Source organism: Notothenia coriiceps, unplaced genomic scaffold (assembly GCF_000735185.1).
Source record: "Notothenia coriiceps isolate Sejong01 unplaced genomic scaffold, NC01 NC01_scaffold00022019, whole genome shotgun sequence".
NCBI classification, from domain to species: domain Eukaryota; kingdom Metazoa; phylum Chordata; class Actinopteri; order Perciformes; family Nototheniidae; genus Notothenia; species Notothenia coriiceps.
Genome location: NW_011354720.1, coordinates 707,783 through 724,730, shown reverse-complemented (window position 1 = coordinate 724,730; position 16,948 = coordinate 707,783). Strand labels below are relative to the sequence as shown.

The 16,948-nt window shown below is 40.7% G+C and overlaps 1 protein-coding gene across 2 annotated transcripts in view; it reads left to right on the top strand.

The window, feature by feature from the left end:
* etf1b (eukaryotic translation termination factor 1b) overlaps positions 1-16,948 on the top strand; it is a 663,186-nt gene that overhangs the window by 494,829 nt on the left and 151,409 nt on the right. The window lies entirely within an intron of this gene.

The window sequence follows — 16,948 nt, the reverse complement described above, 5'->3', positions numbered from 1 at the left end:
GTATTTAAGAAGGTGATTAAAATACTGAAGGATAAAAACTAAAATGACCCTAAATGGCAACTAAATACAAATTCAACATAACACTATTTTCAATCAGAAAAACAACAACAACAACACTTGCAAATTAGCAGAAACATTAAATGGGAAAGGAGCTCAAGAGAAGGGTGGAACTACATAAAATGCTTTTTTGTACAAAGAATCTGAATTAAAGGATTGGTTCAAAATGTGTTGAACATTGAAACAGTTGTACTTGCTGTAGCCATTAAGAAATCAATCTGTAACAGGTTTCCAATGTAAAAGAAAGGGGACAAAATCCAAAAGGCTGCACTCTTTTATAATTTTAGAAATGTAAGGTGTATCTAAAGAGAAAATTAGACTTCAGAAAAAGTGAGCATATTTACAGCCTTTTTAGAAGAACATTCAGACTTGGAAAATTGTGTATGCTTACCTATTTTACCTTCATTTTTATATTCTCTCTTTAAAAATGACAGTATTGGCACATACATCGGTTTGGTGTTTTAGATATAACCCAAGACCATAATTATGTTTCATACTGTTAAAGAGACTTCTGGTTGTAATGTGATTTCATGGTGATCTTATTACAGCTTTTCTGACACAGATCCTGTGCTTAGGTTGAAAAAAAAGTCTATAAATCCTAAAAAGCTCTAGCTGTCCATTTATATCGTACTGTAGAGCCTCTTTTGATTTAATAAATAACATACATTACAAGTAAATATGAAGTAAAAGCAGGTAAGTGAGTTTGGGTGAAGTGTATTTATCTATTATTTATCCACGACATCTGTTAAGGGCACCAAGAGACTTAATCATAAATCTATGACAAAATACAATATATGCAAAATGCAATATTACATTTTCCTCCATATGGCTGTGAGTTGATTTAATACAGCTGGGTCAACCTTTATCTTCCTTTTAAAGAGTAAAACTGCCACCTGTATCATAGTTACAGGATGATGACAAGAACACTGTTTATATCGTCCTGGAGGATTACCATCAGCCTGCACAGCTGCGAACAACAGGCAAATTAGCCCCGAAACCTCCAGAATCATCGAAAGAGTGCCAACAAAAAGTTGAAATTAGCATGTAAACAAATCAAGAGGGCCACTCTTAACGGTTAACAATTTACTGTCAATAGGGGTTCATAAAACAGATACTCTTAAATTGTTGCAAAAGTAAAACAAGTTTATCGTTCCATACATTTTGAGCTGTTGTGACATACATATTTTTTTATCTGACTGTAACTTTCCTAATCCTCTGCTAGCTGGGATGATTGTGATAAAAAAGGTCAAACATAAACATGAATGTACAATAAAACCTTAAATAAAAAAACAAGAGATCAAAGAAACACAATGACTGAAAACAAACAGCTTTGTAAGAGACAGTGGGAGCTTTAAAGATGCTATCAGCGATATTCAAAGTTTCTCCCTACAAACACTCATTGAGAGAGAAACTAACAGCAATCCCCCGTTCCCCCCCCTCTCACTCTCTCTCTCTCTCTCTCTCTCTCTCTCTCTCTCTCTCTCTCTCTCTCAACCTTCTGCTCCTGGATCCTGGTTTACTGTTTATTTATCCCAGTAGAAGGACACCTGCTTCTCCATTAGCTTGTTTGTGTTTGCACTGAGGACATGGGATAATAGAGTGAGAAAGGGATATGTGTGTGTGTGGGGTTTTGTTTATGTGTGTGATGCTGGGAATATGTGACGCTGATGGTGGGTCTGACTCGATGCTGACTTGACAAAGAGCAGAGAGGCTAAGCTGTGGGGGGAAAACAGATAAAGGAAAACGTGAACGGATCAAAGCGTGGGATCAAACCTGAGAAAACACCTACACAGGTATTCTCGAGGATTGGAAGATACAGTAGATTGGGAAAGACCAAAGTACATAGTAACAATGCAAAAATACTCCATTACAAACTACAAAAAGTTCAGAATTACCAGCAAAATGTTAAAAGTAAAAGTGTGACCTTTTTTCGCAGAAATCAGTTTGAATTATATAACATTATTGACAGTTTTCTGGTAGCAATAGCTCCAACCTTTATATATACTTTATTTTTTTCGGGGTCAGACCGCTTTAAATGGTCAGACCTTAAATGTGGAAGTCCTCATTTACAGCTCGCTTACATGTTAGCTACATACTTAAAACCTTTGTTCTGGGGTACAACAGAAAACGTTTTTTTTGGGAACACTTAGACTATTGTCATGATTTTAGATTTTTGTTGTTTGTCCGTGTACCGGCCGACTCCAGCTCCCCGTCTCCTGTTGGCTCTCCGGCCGACGCCGGCCCCCCGTGTCCTGTCGGTGTGCCGGCCGGCTCCAGGTCCTCGTCTCCTGTTGGCGGTCCGGCCGTCTCAAGTCCCTTTTCGAGACCCCTCTCGAGTCCCTTTTCAAGTCCCTTCTCAAGTCCCCTCTCAAGTCCCTTTTCAAGTCTCTTTTCAAGTCCCCTCTCGAGTACCCTCTCGAGTCCCCTCTCGAGTCCCTTTTCAACTCTCCTCTCGAGTCCCCTCTCGAGTCCCCTATCGAGTCCCCTCTCGAGTCCCTTTTCAAGTCCCTTCTCAAGTCCCTTTCCAAGTTCCTTCTCAAGTCCCCTCTCAAGTCCCTTTCCAAGTTCCTTCTCAAGTCCCCTCTTGAGTCCCTTTTCAAGTCTCTTTTCCAGTCCCCTCTCGAGTACCCTCTCAAGTCCTCCCTCAAGTCCCTTTTCAACTCTCCTCTCGAGTCCCCTCTCGAGTCCCCTCTCAAGTTCCTTCTCAAGTCCCATCTCTAGTCCCTTCTGTAATCCCCTCTTTAGTTCCCTCTCGAGTCCCCTCTCAAGTCCCTTCTCAAGTCCCTTCTCGAGTCCCCTCTCGAGTATCTTTTCAAGTCCCTTTCCAAGTCCCTTCTCAAGTCCCCTCTCGAGTCCCTTTTCAACTTTACCAACTCATGTCCCAACTCCATGTCCTGTGTCGTTGGGGGTTCCGCCGACACCTGTTTCATCGGGGGTTCTACCAACTCCATGTCCTGTTCCATTGAGGGTCCAGCCGACACCTGTTTCGTCGGGGGTCCTACCAACTGCATGTCCTGTTTCGTTGGGGGTTCCACTGGGGGTCTTGCCAACTCTGTGTCCTGTCCTGTTGGGGGTCCCGCCGACGCCTGCTCTGCCGGATTTCCTGCCAGCACCACGTCCTGTCCTGTTGGAGGTCCCGCCGACACCTGCTCCGCCGGATTTCCTGCCAACACCAGGTCCTGTCCTGTTGGGGGTCCCGCCGACACCTGCTCCGCCGGGTTTCCTGCCGGCACCGTGTCCTGTCCTGTTGGAGGTCCCGTCGATGCCGGTCCTTGCTCCGTCCGGGGTCCCACTGGCACCAGCACATGTCCCGTCCAGGGTTCCTGTCCGGACAACACTGGTTCCTCCCATTGCACCTGTTCCGCCAGTGGCTCCGCCGGCAACGAACTCTGCCCTGCCGGCCCGTCCTTGTGCCCGGCTCTTCTCTGCCTCTGCCGTGCCACCGGGCCGTCCGCCCGAGACTCCATCCATGAACTCTGCCTTGACCCCGGGTCGTCCGCCTGAGACCCCTTCCTGGTCCTCTGCCTTACCCCCGGGCCGTCTGCCCGAGACCACCTCCTGTTCCTCTGCCTTGCCCCCGGGCCATCCTCCCGAGTTTTGTCTGTCTTGTCATGGTTTTATTTTGAAATTCTGTTCTCCATGTGTATGGTCTTCCTTCCTGTGTTTGCCCTCCTGTGTCTGATTGAAGGCTTCTCAATTATCTAATTTCCCCTCCTCAACTCCCCTCCTCGACTCCTATCCTCGTGTCTTAGTCCCGCCCACAGGAGATGCGAGCGGAGGAATCGAGGAGGGGAACTGAGGAGAGAGGAGTGAAAACTGCAGGCGTTTAGAGAAATGAGAAATCCTCTCCTCTGAGCGGTCATTTTAAAGAGACGTCCAGTAATGATGACAGGAGGCACAGCAGCACTGTCTGATGGACAGAACTGTGTTCATGATTACTTATATATTTACTTTGAATTAATTCACTGTGCGGTATAATGAGACATTAACAGGCTACAGATGCGGACATATACACACACATATATTTATATAAATACCATTTCAGAATCAAACAAGTATGAGAGCACTCTCATAATAACGTAACACAATCAGAGGCTGTCGGCGGTCCGGCCGTCTCAAGTCCCTTTTCAAGTCCCTTCTCAAGTCCCCTCTTGAGTCCCTTTTCAAGTCTCTTTTCAAGTCCCCTCTCAAGTCCCCTCTCAAGTTCCTTCTCAAATCCCTTCTCTAGTCCCTAATTTGAGTCCTAATATTCCCCAATCCTGACAACTGTGGTGTAAATAACAAACATGACATCTGTATTTTGGTGTTCCCCTTGGTTCTGTTCTGGGTCCTCCCTCCTTTGCCTTTTGGCCAAATTAAGACATTTTAAAGGTTTATATTGTCAAGCAAAGCTAGCAAAACTTTTCAATGAATTTGAGCTCTCAAGTTAATGATGTATTTTGTATTTATGAAGTATGCTAACTAATTTCAGAGAAAACCTTTCCCAGAATTCTGAGATAATCAATTTGGTAATTAGTTAAAACAAGGAAATAATTCATCATATTCTTCTGTACTAAGATCCTCTGATTTGTTTTTATTTGTTTTTCCTTTTTCCCGACTGAAGGCTCAAGCCATGGCTCATAAAATCAACTTTTCATTTGGATTAAAACTCTGTACCCACCATTTTAAATCACCTGATGTTTTTATTGTGAAACACTTTGTGAAATCTGACCTAGAAAGGTATTTTGTTCACATTGTTTCCCAATGACATGATTGCTTACAAAAGTTGGTGTGAAAAGCATCTTGATACCCACTTTTGTTGCAAAGCAAGAGAATAACTAATTTGCAACCTTTTTATTTTTGATCCTTTTATTAAAAATGACTCTCCAAACAAAGTGAACACCCACCTAGACCCGGCTCGCAGTAGTTGCTGTTGTTCAATAGCCAGAGGCAAAGAGATGATCTCATGGTTGTTTAGGAGAGAAAGACAAACACACATGCTGAATTGAAAGGTGCTTCAACAAAACAAAGATCAGTGGACATCAAGCATGTCTCAGTGTACCCTGGATGCAACATGAAACCCAACAGTTTCCAAGTAATCAACCCCTCCAGCACCCGTTGTGTCATCTTTGTCAATTTGCTCAGTGGGATAGACCCCCCCTGTCCTCTCCCACATCCCTCTTTTCCACCTCCCTCCTTCCTGGAAGACAGTTGGTTTCTAACGCCATCCTACCTCACTCCAGGCACCTAACTGGGATGGAAATAAGATGCAAATCCATCGACACTTTTCTCTTTTCTAGCATGTGAGCACTTGTCTGAGCCGAGAGCGCTTGTAACTGTATTTATGTCTGTTTGAGTCACACTGGACCGTCAGTGTAGGTTTGGGAGCTCACGCTGAAGCCTGCTGTTGTGGGTAAACAGCTGAAAAGTCTATATGAACAATGAGACAGTGCTAAAGTGTTTGAAGATCATTATCACGTTGCTGTACTCACTAACTGTTAACAGGCATCATGTATATGCATTCACATCTGCTTAACTCTACCTGGGTGACACATGAGTGTGATCAAATATTATTTTATTGACTTTGTGGGATTGTCATTGCTTCTGTGTAACTTGTGGTTTTCTTTGCATAATTACAGCCGTATCCGTTTGGACTGTCTCCGTGGTCGTGATGTTTTTCACTGTTTTGCTGAGGCCGAGGTTAGATGGTATCACACAGTTCCCATTGATGACAGTAAAAACAGTCACAGACACTGAGGGCATTGCAGACCCGTATGCTGTTCCCCAACTCCTCAAACACTTGAGCTCATGCACACACAAAAACACCCACACACACACGCAGATAACTTTTTCCAGGTGTTACGGGATTCTGGGATACTTGATGAAGTGTGTTTTGCTTCACAACACTGCTGATGTTTTAGCCCTGTGTTTGGGTTTTACTGACCATTCAGTCCCATTAAATGGACTGTTATATGACCCTAGACTTACATAAAGGATATTCAAAACAACAATTCACTTGAATGTAATGTTTTATTGAACATACTTGTTTTACATCTAAACATGTTCATCCACAGTCAGCTGAACTAACACTCAAACATTTCAAGTAATAACAAAAGCATAATATCTCTATTTTATTTATATATGGGAGGCTGTGGCTCAGTGAATAGTGCAGTGAACTTCGAATGAGGGGGTAGCAAGTTCGAGTCCCACTGTAGTCAGCATGTCGTTGTGTCCCTGGGCAAGACACCTCACCCCAAGTTGCTCCTGTGGGGATTGTCCACAGTACTGAATGTATGTAAGACGCTTTAGATAAAAGCGTCTAACAAGTGAAATGTAATGTAATGTTCATCCTAAAAGAAAAAATCCTTTGGAATAACTTCTTGTTATACATGAATTTATTAAATAACCTGCAACCCGCAGAAACTTCACCTGCATCAACCTGCAGATAAACAACGTTCACACATTAAAACGTACTCCTAAAGTAACATCACATGACAGCACTTGAATTTGTTCCTTAAAAGACTAGACATTTTGAAATGTATTGGATAAAGTGATTGATGTATAAAATGTTTTTCTTTTAACAAACTCCTGCAAATTAAATGATGTTCATTTTAAAATAAGAAATGAAACAAACCTCCTTTTAAAATTAAAAGTTGATTTAATAGCAATGGAGCTCCCTTGTTCAGTTTTATGCACCTAAGTATTTGGTTGGTGTGTATGATCTACATTTTAGTGTTGCAAATGTTATAGTTTGAGCATTCATCATTGTCCTGCAACTTTCCACTTGCAGACACAATTAGAGAATCTTGCTTTAATCTAACAATCCCTTTGATATGAAGAGAAAGCTCCAGTTTGGCTCCTGTCATTTGCGGACACAACCACCATCATCTCCAACAGTTAACTCACACCTAAACAATTCAGATTGATAAATAGCACTAGAGGTGAGAGGAACATTTTTCTTTTTTTTATTTGAGATTAATTGTCCTTTAGAAAACAGGCACAGGACAATTGTACAACATAAATAATGTTTGTCTCCTTGTGTTAGTCTGAGTTAATTTACCTAATGTTTCCTTTGTTGTTGAGATGATGTACCTGTGTCAGTTAGTCCCTATTGTAATACATATTTAATTCCTTAAAAAGAGAGGCCTAAGGACATACAGTACAAATGCTGATTTATTTTACATTTTGCATATAGAGAATACAGTCGAAATGTTGGTCATGGACATTCCATTACATGCTTTTATGCTTACACTAGTTTTTCATTATGCCTGGTCTAAAAACCTTATGCAATATGTGACACTGTCCTAACTGTTTTGTATTAACAGTCAGCTGTACGCGAGGGGGTGAGGGAGGTTTGAGGAATGCAGGCAAACAGATCACACGACATTCCTGCATGATTGTTGCTTCAAAGCACTATTTTAAGACACATGTCCATGGGACATTTTGTCACCTGCTTTCAAAACACACGTAGGGAAACACAACACACAATATCAGAAATCTTTAAACTCTCCTGCAGAAAAAAATAAACCTGCTCACTATTAGTAATTTGGATCTCAATCTCCTCAGGTTTAGATACCATCAGTATTTATCGAGTATACTTTTGGATTATTTTTGAGGTACTTGTATTTTCTATTAATGTCATTGGTTCTATTACTACTCATCTTTATGTTCGTACTTAATTATCCCTTTTGCAGCTTTAGGTACCGGTTTCTACATATAAAATCATAAGAGGAACTATTTACATAATCCTTTGTAATTCTTTCACACAAGGACTACATTACGGAAAGGATCGTAAAAATGTCTCAAACAAACATCAGGTGAAATTTCCTCCCATCAGGTTTCAGACACCACTGTTTGTCTGGATCTGCTTGAATGTCTGGATGTTTGCAACATGTGCATGTCTTTATGTCACCCAGCATCCTGGTCCTACTTGACCTGAGTGCGGCTTTCGACACAGTGGACCATACCATCCTCCTCCACCGCCTCGAGATCTACACCAGGGTGAAGGACACGGCTCTGAAGTGGTTCTCCTCCTAACCGGAAGTACCACGTGTCTCTGGGGGGTTCCAGGTCAGACGACACCGCAGTGACATGCGGGGTCCCACAGGGCTCAGTCTTGGGGCCGATCCTGTTTTTAATCTATCTATTACCTCTGAGTCATATCATCAGACAACATAACATAAACTTCCACTACTATGCTGACGACACCCAGGTATATATCAAAACAGAACCCAATCCCACCAATACTATCCAAAACCCAAACACCTGCCTGGAAGACATCCGCTCCTATATGACCACCAACTACCTCCAGCTCAACAGCAGCAAGACGAGGCAATCCTGATAGGCACCACCGACCAGCTTGCCAAGGCCGCCAACATAAGCCCCTCCCTTGATGGTCAGCTCATTTCCCTCTCCTCTGTTGTCACCAACCTTGGTGTAAGGTTTGACTCCACTCTGTCTTTCCAAGCCCACATCAAACATATCACCAAGACCTTTTTCTTTCACCTGAAAAATATTTCCCAACTGAAGCCCTCACTCTCAACTGATGACACCAAACAACTGGTTCATGCACTCGTCTTCTCAAGACTGGATTATTGCAATGCACTCCTCTCCGGTCTCCCAGCAAAATCCATCAACCGCCTGCAACTTGTCCAGAACAGCACAGCCAGAGTTCTTACCGGTTCAAAAAGGTCCGCACACATAACCCCCATACTTGCCAAACTACACTGGCAGATATTATTTGAAGCAACACATTAAGTTGACGAAACACACGAGTCAAATGTAATTAAAGTCCAGATCCACTCGTGTCTTAGACGGAGCAGTGATATCATACCTGTTGATGTATGCATTGAAACACTTTTTCTTTTACCAGCTGTATTCACCTTGCAGGTGCAACTATGCAGCTTTTATCCTGGATAAAGTTTTTAAGTCATGGATGTTTTAAGTTTAACGTCTTCATATTTGTCTAATATTATTATATTTGTCTAATATCATGTTTGTGATTGGTCGAATGCTCCAAATACCGACCCTTTCATGTGAACGCGGACCTAACTAGATAGGACACGGGTGGCTTGAGCGATCCACTTGATAACCCGCGTAGGAACCTGGTAGGAACGCTTAAGCGAGAGTGCGTACGTATATTTTGGATTAGGCCAACCGGCTAACTCAAACATATCCAGGTTATGTTGAACCGGCTTCGTCGTACAGGCCTCTGTACTCATGTGATGTTGTGACTTGAGGAACAAACAGACAACAATGTGTGCCTTATGAATGTGTCACATGGGAGCTGAACTGAGTGCTGGAGGTGTATTGATGGGAGCAGTGAGGACACTTGTTACTGAAGGCGGTTATTGTTGGAGAAAGCGTGGGAGACTGCCAAACGAGCTCTTCCACTTCTCACCTGGTTCAGCCTCCCAGTCTGCCCAGTCCGGTTTGACTTTCTGCTGTGATTTATCCTCAGATCACAGCCTGCTCACTTTCATGCACTCAAGAAGTAGTCTGGAGGCAATATACCTATTCATTACATAACATTGATGTTTATATAGACACACAGTCTTTTTATAGCTGTTGTTATATAATGTCGTAATCGTTTTTCATCGCAACTGAATTCATGCCTCTCCCTGCACTGTAGGGTATCATATGATCTGTTATGTTTGTGTTATTACATTTGCAAAAAACTAATAAACTGAAGCAAAAACTACTAACTTACATCTCACGCTTATGTGTGTATTAAGATCTAAATCTGGTTAAGGTATAACAAATAAAAAGTGTAAGTGTTGGGTTTCGGTATATATTTTAGCATTTTAACCTTGTGTCAAACGAAGGTTGAGGTCATTTAAAAATAATTGGATTCAATGGTTGTATTTGCTTAGTGTAGGAATACGTGAAATTAAATCTACAAAAAGTCACATAAATATGTAAATGTGTATGTATTCTGTGCATGCAAATTTGCAAGGCAGTACAAAGAATTCAGAGAACAATGTGCATTTTCAAAAATATTTAGATTTAATGCATCATTTTTTATGCTCATTAAAGTTTTATTTATAACTCTAAAGCAACTACAGCTGTTAAATAAAAGTTGAAGAGTAAAAAGTGCATTTGCCACTAAAATGCAGTGAAGAGGAAGCAAACAGTTGCAAAAAATGCAAAAAACATTCAGCCATCAAAAAGTAATGGAGAGAAATAAAGCACTGCTGTATCAATAATTGCTGTGGGGTTTCATCTTCTCAGTGTGCTCTCAAAATCACATTTGCGTAACAGAGTCACAGCACATCACAGCCGAGGAATCCTTCCTGAACAGATTTGCTGTCAAACCTGAAATGTGTCTTTAGGAGGAAGCCGGACACAAAAACTAAATCTTACATGTTTGTGGAACATGTATAACAAAACACATTCATTGTCTTTTTGATTTATGGTTTTCTGCAGTTTCAATATCGTATTGGCTGGATATTATTATCCTTTTGTATTTTTCTTCTTATCTCACATCTGACACGTCAAAAAACACCTTATGAATAATTATCTTATATCATTAGTGATGTTTAAATTCACAACTTTGTACAATTATGATGCACTTGGTTGTTCTGCCTGTTTGTTGAGACAATGCAGCGCTGGTCCAAATGTCATCAGGCCTTCTTTGAGGCTGTGGTTGTGTGCGTGCATGTATATTCTCTGTGTTTCTGCATGTATATCCTCCCCTGTGTGTGCAATGTGTGTAAACACAACAGAGTGGGGAAAGAAATGTCCCTGTAATGGATGAATAAAGTATATCTTCTTCTTCTTCTTCTTCACTCTATTTCACTGTTTCCCCCTAAACACTTTGCCCCAGACACTCCAGCACTACCACTACACTTTTGAAAATGGGACAAGCGTCTTCAAGCTTTTAGTTGAATAAAATGTCACCTGATTTTCATCCATGCTTTAAATGTATGTTTAATTATTTATTTTAATCTGTGTAGTTTGATAAGAATGGAAGCATTGTAACTGTTTGAGAAACAGCATTACATTGGGCAGTGATATAAATTACAAAGATAAAAGTAGCTCAAAAGATACACAATGACAGTATATGCATCCTTACTGAATATTAGAACATTAGCAAGTCATAGCAGAACCACAAGCCCTGAAAAAAATGACAGGAAAAAAAGGCTAAAAAATAACTATTGGCAATTTAAATTGGAACTTGGATCAACATTGAAAAGTTTTATTTTGCAATTATTAGAGGTCATATCCTCCGGTCATATCCTCCGTTAATAATAATTAATTAATTAATTGGAAATATGTTAAATACAATTAATGCACAGAAAATGAAGCTAAAAGTAGAGACTGAACAGATCATTGTGTCTTTATGAAGAACACCTCCTGGGCATCTGACACTCAAAGAGTCACCTGACTTTCAGAAACAAAGCTTCAGTGTGATCAATCCCTTCCACACACACACACACACACACACACACACACACACACACACACACACACACACACACGCAGTGTCTCATATTTGATTTCTCTGTGGCGATACAGTCAGCAGGATCAGGCGTGTATAAACTTGTGAGAGTTTCTGTTGTCTTCAAACCAACCGTTGCTTCTTGCCGATCTTCTCTTTGTGAAGCGACTGCTTCAGCGAAACCCATCCCTCAGCCTGTTTCACCTGTAACATGCAGAGAAACATCGACTATGGTGCAACACCCACCAGCAGCAGGGCCCTTCCCCATCCTGAACAGGACGGTTTTAGGGACTGCTGGAGAAGATTATAAAAGCAGAGAGGTTGGAGGCAAGTGACAAGACAGCCAGTAATATGTCATGTTAGGTCTCGACAGAGAGCGGGAGAAAACAGAGGAGTTTCACTTGAACCAGGGCCAAACCTCTGAGCCTGAGGGAGGTGAAGTCAGGGAAGATTGGGAGGATGTTACTCAAAATATAAATTTGATTAGCTGCAATATATTACATTAATGGAAGACGGTGATAGCATCTCTTGTCTGAAGGCATGTATGGGTTTCAGTGGGTTTGAGAGAGCTTACTGTAAAACCTAGTATATTTTGTAGTACTGACTCCACTTTACAGTAAATCGGACTCTTTTTAAAACTAAATCAATTCATTGATACGCTATCAGTGTTGTTCCAACGAAATGCTATTCCTGGCATCATGGAGAAAGGCTTATTCAAATATTTAGAGCATCTTGTTAATTATACTTTATTTTACAGATCCATAATTTTCCTTGTTTTTTTGGGACTTTTCTTGGAAGCACAATACGTAGTGTAAGGAGAGCATGCTCTATCAACCGGTCCTTCAGCAAGACATGAGTTTGTTTGTTTAATTTTAAATTGTATGCAAATGAAAAAAAAAAGTACAACCAAGAAGGTTTTAACAATTCTTAGAATATTAACATTAATCTCCAACTAAAGAGTCAAGAAATGTTTTGCAAAAGAGCAGCAAAAACATTTGTTTCTTTTAATGATTCATTAATTGTCAAGTTCATGCAAAAATGTCATAAAATGCCTCTTCAAATATAAAGATTTATTACTTTTCTCAGTTCAACATATTCATCATATTCAACTGAATATCTTTGGGTTTGGACTGACAATCTAGACATTTCAATACATAACATTGGAGAAACCGGGATGGATATTTTTTACATTTTAATGACATTTTATGTGCAAAAGATTACTTGTTTTTTCAAAAAGATAATCAGCAGATTAATCAAGAATAACAATAACGTTCGTTAGTGGGAGCCCTAGTTTCCAAATTGTACCACTGGTTGAAAAATCTCGACTATCTTCTATCTGCCTCAACATCTCGTGGTTATGTGTGAACAGAGCACAGAGGTCAGGGGGAGTGTGAAACTGCTTAAAAAACGTCTTTATATAAATGTCTTTTGTTCGTTTATCCAAGGATCAGACCAGTCAAACCAGCAGCACCTCCGTCTATCCCAGGGTGGAGCAGAGTAATCACTGCGGTGACAAGTTGGGTTAGTCTGGTCTAACCGTCACTTTTATAAATGTGGGTCAGAGTTTTCAATCTGTGGGCTGCTGAGATTTGTCCATAGAAATGTATGTAAACACACACACACACACACACACACACACACACACACACACACACACACACACACACACACACACACACACACACACACACACACACACACATACACAAACGCATGCAAAGAAAGAAAACGTTTTTTTTATCCTCTTTTACTTTTTTTAGCACTGTAAATCACTTTAAATTATGTTTTTTGTAGTTACTTTGTAAACTGAACGTTAGACGACTGCTGTTAAGTATTACAAATTCAACCATTTTTCAGTTCTAATAAAACACTCAGATGTTTAATTTATAAAATAATATGATTATTTGATGTACTGCATGTCAGATAGATACACCTGCTTTCTTAGCGTCTTGCTTTTTATTCAACATCTAGATTCATTTGAACATTTACGTAACTTTTGATATAATGTACCTTGAAATTATTGTTTCAATAAAAACAAGCCAAAATAGCTAATTCTGGTTACTAATTTAAACCCCACACGGCAGCAATTCACTTAAATACTGTATATTGTGAGTCAAGTTGTGTTAGAGCCTAAACGTAATTAGAAGTGTTTTGAATTAAATCCTAAAATAACACAAATCCAGCCATTGGTATGGCAGCACTATACTTGCAGCGTAATCATGGAGCAGCTTTTTTAGCTGATATAAGAACACATTGCATAACAACAGTCAATATGAGAGAAGACAAACACACAGAGGATTTGTTTAGGGGTTTCAATGGTCAGAATACCATGATTCATTTATATTTACTTATTCAAAAATATTTGTTTTGCACCATCTTTGTCGGTGCAGCAGTGCAGGCTGCAGGCCAGCAGAGGGCAGCGTATGGTACCTTTTATGTGAAAACAACATGCAGCAATAACTCAGTTTAAAAAAAGATACAGGTTGTATAACATTGATATTTTTCAGAGATATGTTCCAACACGCTCTCCGTCCAGTTCTGCCTTCAGGCTCTCATAACAAACCTGCACCGTCTCACACAACACACAACCTCACACAACTGAAGAGGGCTTTATACTCCCAGCCCCCTCTGACCCCTCTATTTTCATGCAAATATCTTTCCATAGGGAGGGACAGTGTATACGCTCTTGTCCATGATAATTAGGGTCTGTAACTGCGGCTGCAGATAAAAGCCGATGTCGGATACATCTTAGCTGTGGGGCCTCTTATTAGGAATAATACTCACTCACAGACATGCACACTGTGTCTGATTCTTTGTCTCTCTCCTTTCTGCTCTCCTGTCTCTCTCTCATGAATATTTCAACATTTTCATACCCCTGTTGAGCTTTGCTCTTACTGGATGCTTCTCACTCTAACCCCCTCTTCCTCTTTCTTTTTCTTCTCCCCTCCATTTCTTTCTCTTTCATCCTGATGAGTGCGAGGGGGACTGGTATTGATCTGATAGTGTGGTGGTCAACGCAAATCACAAACAAATCAGAATTTATTATCCTAGATTATAACAACCCTAGACCTGTATGTCTCACTGCGTCAACGTGACTGGGTAAATCTTAGCGCATGCTTCTCCTTATTTGACAAATGCTTGCTTACTGCAGATGAATATTCATTGTCAAAGGTAATAAGTAAAACACCAGTATTTGTTACAATTCAAGTGTCATCCTGTTTAATGCAACACTTAAACAGGATGACAGTTATTATTCCACTGTATAATTTAAACGATTGTCTCCTTATCTGTGCCTCTGTCAGGGGAAATCCACTCTGCACTGCATTTTTCCCAGCATGCACTGAGGCAAATAAGGCATGAATATGACAAGACAGATGGAGGAGGACAGATACACAGGAGAGGGAATAGGAAACAGGAAGTGTGGCTACAATATCATCCCTCCTCCTACCCCTCCTCCTCCTCCTCCTCCTCCTCCTCCTCCTCCTCATCTCCTCCTCCTCCTCATCTCGTCCTCGTCCTCCTCCTCCTCACCACACACCCCCACACAGATGTTCCCGTGTGCCTCCCCCTCCCTCTCCCAATCTCCTGCACTTGTAAAACGATGGAGTGCTGCAGGTAACCATGGAAACCGCTTGAAAATGTATTCATAAGAAATCATGCAGAGGAGAAAAAACAGGGACTTTCCCTCCCACCCGAGGAGAAGAGGCTGCATTCATCAGCATGATGAGGGCAGCGCAGTGTGTTGATGTACACACGACACGTTGAGTCCCATAATAACCTCTCCTCGCGTTTCTATTGTCCTCACTGCACACATGGACACATTGTATAAACACCATCATTGTGACAAGTGTCTAAGATTTACCATGGATTAACAGCAAGAAAGATGTGAACATTACAATAAACATTACATCTGTTTGACAATGTGTCCTTCCAGTGTAACAATATTTATCTAAATAAACATACCAGTAATCATCAAATAAATTGCCTTATAACGAATAATCATAAATTATTCATCATGTTCTATTGTTATGTTCATTTCCTTCCTCCTCTTGTCACTAGAAACCCTTAAATTATTTGACTGAATTAATTCCTTTTATCCGTGATTTTTATTTTTATTTAAAAGCTTCTAATGAGATTGCAAACCATTTATTTTGGGAATATAAAGTGCAAACGTTTTTCAGATGGAACTATTTGCCTATTTAACAAGAAAGGTTGCTTCTTGTGAAAATGTGTTGTTTTGTTTATTTGACCTCATAAAGCATGGTAAAGAAAATTGTACCAGATGAATTTGATCATTATGATGGCCATTAATAACATATTTGAATATTGGGAACAGTACATTTACAGAAAACCTAAGGTAGCTTTTCCTGGATTGTCTCACTTAAGAGGTCTTCCTGACCAAACTAAGAAAGACAGTGAGGCCAGAGATGTGTGTGACCCCCCCACAGCAAGGTTTTTTTGTACGAACATCTTTTTAATAGGTCCAGTGGTCCAATGCTAACCATCTTTTTTACAAGACATCCCGCCTCTCATCAAATCTTCTCTTTGTATCCACTAATTGTTAATATATTTTTGATATGACTCCAAGGTAGGACAAACACACTGCCACTGCAGTACCAGAAGGGTTTTTATACAGGGCTTGTGTATACAGCTTGAATAGACATGAGCTCCCCTGCAGGCAGAGAAAAAAAGGCTGGTTAGACACAAGACAAAAATACTCTTTAAACCCATGAATCTCTAATAGTTGAGTGTATATTATCCACTATGGTTTTTAACAATATGATTAAGGATATTGCCACCCTAAGAGATTTGAAAGTGTATTTATGAAACCTTATTCTATAAACCAGTATGCAACTTTGTACTTGTTCTGTGTTCGTAAGCACTGTCTGTTGTTTTCACACTGCAAGCTGTTAACGCCCTGCGACGGTTGTCGTGGTAGAACGTAAACAGAGTCACGATTGAGGGAAAAAAACGTTACTGTTAACAGTAGAAGCTACATAAAGACACTGACTCGCTCTTTCTGTTATTCTTGCTTTGTGTGTGTAGCACCACCACCAGGTGTTGGCCAGATTACCGACCAGTCGGTGGTGACACACTCTCCTGGCATCCTTCCTCTGTCTGCCCCAAAATCTGCCTGTCTCTCTCTGTATCTCTATCTCTCTCTCTCTCTGTATCTCTCTCTCTCTCTCTCTCTCTCTCTCTCTCTCTCTCTCTCTCTCTCTCTCTCTCTCTCTCTCTCTCTCTCTCTCTCTCTCACGGTTGTATGTATGCACCACAAGACCTCACACTGCCAGCAGATCACACATCACGCTGTGAGCATGTCAATCTGTTTTCCTACTGTCCTTGGTCTCCATAGCAACAGTCAAAAGTCAGGCAGTGGGAGAGAGGCGCTGAGCGAGGCAGGTTTGTGAAGATAAATCATGACAGGAAGCAGACCATTTAAAGCTCTGGGTGTGACTGGATGAGCTACTA